The 4,896-nt window shown below is 37.4% G+C and overlaps 1 long non-coding RNA gene across 1 annotated transcript; it reads left to right on the top strand.

Moving 5' to 3' along the window:
- The first annotated feature begins 3,176 nt into the window (after positions 1 to 3,176).
- LOC131019772 (uncharacterized) lies at positions 3,177 to 4,233 on the top strand. The gene is made up of 2 exons (XR_009100445.1): positions 3,177 to 3,585; positions 3,895 to 4,233. It is a non-coding gene; the product is annotated as an uncharacterized LOC131019772 (long non-coding RNA).
- The last annotated feature ends 663 nt before the right edge of the window (positions 4,234 to 4,896 follow it).

The following is a 4,896-nucleotide window of genomic DNA, read 5'->3' as shown; positions in this document are numbered from 1 at the left end:
GATGTGTATTGATGCAACATGGTAAGGTCGTAGGCATACGCATCAAGGCAGTTGAAGCCTCACGAAGAGAAGTACCCGACTCACGACCTCGAGCTCGTAGCAGTTGTGCACGCATTGAAAATATGGCGTCATTATCTCTATGGCAGCAAGTGCGAAATTTACACCGACCACAAGAGCCTCAAATATTTCTTCACTCAAAAGGAGTTAAACCTCCGCCAAAGAAGGTGGTTAGAGTTAGTTAAAGATTACGACTGCACAATCCACTATCACCCTGGAAAGGCGAACGTGGTTGCTGATGCGTTAAGTCGAAAAAGTTATCTTGCCACATTACCTACTAGCGAGAAGAAGCTTATTAGAGAATTCGAGATGCTTAATTTGGAAGTGGTGCAACCGCCGAACACCACATCAGGAGTTATAGCTGCACTTGTCGTCCGTCCAATGCTAAGAGATCGAATTCGAGAGGCGCAAAAAGATGATCAATTTTTGTGCAAAATAAAGACGAGAGCACTCGAAGGTACCATCCAAGGATTCGCAGTCACAGAGGACGGAACACTCGTTTACGAAGGAAGATTGTGCGTGCCAAATAATGAAGAGCTCAGACGGGAGATACTTGAGGAAGCACACAATACTCCATACTCCGTGCATCCAGGTGGAACCAAGATGTACAAGGATTTGAAAATGATCTTTTGGTGGCGAAACATGAAGAGATCCATTGGGAGCTTTGTAGAAAGATGTATCACTTGCCAACAGGTAAAAGCTGAACACCAACACCCCTCTGGATTACAAAACCCGCTCGAGATTCCCGAGTGGAAATGGGAGAAAATTGCTATGGACTTTGTGGTTGGATTACCTCGCACAGTGAAAGGCCATCATGCAATTTGGGTTATTATTGATACGTTGACGAAATCAGCCCACTTTCTTCCTGTAAAGATGACCTATAGCATGGATCAATTGGCGCAACTCTACATTGATGAGATAGTAAGGCTACATGGAGTACCAGTGTCAATAGTGTCAGATCGAGATACAAGATTCACTTCTAAGTTTTGGAGGAGCATTCACTCAGCCTTAGGCACCAAGTTAAATTTCAGCACGGCCTATCATCCTCAGTCGGACGGACAATCGGAACGAACTATCCAAATCTTAGAAGATATGCTTCGTGCTTGTGCGCTTGACTTGGGAGGAAGTTGGGAGAAACACTTACCATTGGTCGAGTTCGCGTACAATAATAGCCACCAAGCTACAATTGGGATGCCGCCATTTGAAGCTCTTTATGGAAGAAGATGTCGATCACCGATTCACTGGGATGAAGTCGGAGAAAGACGAATTTTGGGACCCGAGATCATTGAAAGAACAGTTGGAGTAATTGCAAAAATTAGAGAAAGAATCAAGATAGCCCAAGATCGTCAAAAGTCTTACGCCGATGCAAAACGAAAAGACGTGCATTTCGAGGTTGGAGACAAAGTATTCTTGAAGATAGCACCGATGAAAGGAGTCATTAGATTCGGCAAAAAGGGAAAGTTACAACCTCGATACGTAGGACCGTTTGAAATACTTGAAAAGATAGGGGGCGTAGCTTATCGCTTAGCTTTACCCCCAGACCTAGCAGGCGTACATAACGTATTCCACGTGTCGATGCTTAGGAAATACGTTTCTGACCCAAGCCACATCATTTCTCGTGGGAGTCTCCAAATATCTCCTGACTTAACCTATGAGGAAACGCCTGTTGCCATCTTAGATCGAAAGGTTCATACCTTAAGAAATAGATTAGTACCATTAGTAAAAGTCCAATGGAGTAGGCACGGACCAGAAGAAGCAACGTGGGAGAAAGAAGACGACCTTTTAGCGCGATATCCTCACTTTAAAGACTTGCAAGGTTAATTTCGAGGACGAAATTATTTTAAGGGTGGTAGGGTGTAATACCCCGAACCTGTTTAATTTATTTATAATTTAATTACAATATATTAGAGATGTTTATGTTTAAGTTAAATATTTTATGACGTTATTAAAACTAACGGATTTGATTTTAAAATGTTGTACAGGTTGTCCGACTTAGAGCGAGGATCCGCCCTAGCAAAATTAAAATTTCTTATAAATAAATCTTAAAGAGTAAGATTAGTAAAATAAAATACATGAAAACTCTAGAATATGTTAGATATTAATATGTAAATTGTTTATAAAAAAAAGGGGTATAAGTAAATGGAATATTCTAGAATTGATTTAATATTAAAATATTAAGGATTTTTGTAATAAGTCATATAATATTAATGAATAAACTTGAATATTCTAGAATTGCTATTGATAAAAATATCTAAGATTTTATTAGCAAATAGCATTAAAATATTTATAAAGTGTTAGATTTTTATTGTATAAGTTAGATTTTTTAATAGATAATTCATGTATATATATAAGGATATGCTTATGATTTGGAAATTTCCCTATCTTCTCTCCCCTGCGTCTTTTCTCTTTTCTCCATCTTCACCACTCATCGATTTACTGCAGCCATCAAGGTAATTTCTCCTAATTCTTGTTTCTTCGATTTTGTTTGTTGAATTTGAAAGGGTTTTGCACTTCTCTTCCATTCTTGTTCTTCTTAATCGATGGCTAAAGGTCTTGAGTAGATATTGGTGGGATGGAGTCTGTTGTGTGAGTGAGGAGGAGGGATTACCGGAACAGTAGTTCCGGCGGCGTGGTGGCTGCCGGCATGACTTTTGCTGTGTTTTTATTCCCCTGTTTTTGACAGCAGCAGGGTCGTATATTGCGATCCGTTTTTCATCTGTTTTCTGTCATCAAACCCCATCAATATAGGTACCATTGGAAAGCTATCGTCGTTGGCTTTCCAGCGGTACCTTCGGATCGTCAATCCGACACCGGACGAGGGAGTGATGAGCCAATCAAGTCAGGGTGTCGGGTCTGTGCGCGAAGGTTTCCGCGCGAGTTTGAGTCGACCTTCCGGCGTCAAATCGATGTCGTGAGGGAGAATAAGTTTAGGGGTTTTGTAGCTCATGTCGTAGACGTTCTAATCATAGGTTTTCTTCTTGAGATCTAAGGTCGAATTGGCCAGAATAGACGTCGAGATGTAGTTCCATATGTGTCGAATATGAGTTTTAATATGTTTTTCTTATTTTATTTTTTGTTTGGGAATTTGAATTAGATTTTAATGATTGTTTCACCTTGAACACATAAATAGATAATCAAGACATTTGCTTTTAATATTATTAGCCAAGAATTGAAATAAATTATAAAGATTATGGTGATCTAAACTTGGTATATTATATAATTAAATTATATGATTATAATGAAGTTTGATTAGTATAATTTATACTAGTAATTGAAACTATGAATTTATAATTTGTAGATTCATAAAATGTTCAAATATGGTCTTCGGCTTCAAGTGTATTGTAGAATTATCAAGAATATATTCAAGAGAGATTAAAAATATTGTTTAAAGAAATGAGAGCTTATTCAAGAATAAGTGCTTGTAATGAAACTAAGTTTAAAGTGTTTCAAGTGCTAGGAGCGGCGCATCCAAGGCTCGAGGAGGACAACCGAAGCAAGCTTGAAGAGGTTTGAATTCAATCACTTAAGGTGGGGTTTACTTTTATCTGTAAGCGTAGTTGTTACATGATTATAATCATTGTTGTGTTGTGCGTCATTCATATGAACTAATGGGACCCACAAGGGGTCGGATCCACAAGGGATCAAAGAGCTGAACGGCCCACAAGGGGTCAGGTCCACAAGGGACCGAGACTAGTCTCACAAGATGTCAGCTAAGTGAAAAATTATAAGAGTTCAACATGTTATGATTCATTACACAATTGGTTATAACTGCTTGCAGTGTTTACCCCACTGAGTGTGCTTGCACACTCATACCCTATTATTTATGATTCTTTTCAGATTAAGGAGTTGACGGCATGACGGCAGACATGGAGCTCCACATTCTCCCGTTCTATTATATGATGAAGTATTATATGTTGCTGTTTTTGGTAAATATATCTTGCTACTAACCAACTTAGCCTCTTCCAATTTTGGTGGGTCGAGACTTTATATATATTGGTTTATGATCATGCATTTTGATGACGGCTGTGACCGAATATATATATATTTTGTTTACCGTATGTGTAGTTACGAGCTGTGCCTCGAACACGTTAATTATACTTTTAAACTTGATGGTTTTGTATGTACTCCATCTTTTTATATATATAAATATGATGCTTAGATAAAGTTATTATTGAATGTCGTTTATATAACTTACAACTTCCGTTGCCTTTGAAATATATATATATATATATATATATATATAGTGTTTTGGCAGGATTATTATTGTAGTTTTACAGCTTCCGTTACATATTTTTTATATTGGAAAAGAGAAATAAAATTTTGATAATTTTTCTATTACACATATAGTATATTTTAATAACTCATTGGTTAAGTATTATTAATTTTAATAGTAATATTTATTAGATTACTATATTATCAAAAAGGGAATTCTTTTTCTATTTTTCTTTATATCCTATACTTAAATTAACATTAGAGAAATGAAATAAATGAATATTTTTGGTAGCATCTCCTATTCGCAAGGGATGGGGGCGTTACACTACCACATCCGACAAGAGTTAGGAATGTCTAGGTAACTAGGATGGCATAACGAGAAGAGTATTTGGAAGAAAATATGAGTTATGGGAGCAGTCGTAGAATATATCTTTACGGGACGAGCACAACAGTTCGATTATGGATTCCCTTATATTAGCCAAGTATGTAGAAAGCTAACTATTTCGAGGATGAGAATAAGTGATGCTAAGCCAGAATAGGCAGTAGCAAACTCAAGGAGATCGAGATGACAGATTAGAACAGATGACGTTTTCCACGATAGTAGACTGAGATGACGACTAGTATGGA

The sequence above is a fragment of the Salvia miltiorrhiza genome, chromosome 4 (genome assembly GCF_028751815.1).
Source record: "Salvia miltiorrhiza cultivar Shanhuang (shh) chromosome 4, IMPLAD_Smil_shh, whole genome shotgun sequence".
NCBI classification, from domain to species: domain Eukaryota; kingdom Viridiplantae; phylum Streptophyta; class Magnoliopsida; order Lamiales; family Lamiaceae; genus Salvia; species Salvia miltiorrhiza.
Note: the sequence above shows the minus strand (reverse complement) of the source record. Positions and strands in the feature narration are given on the sequence as shown.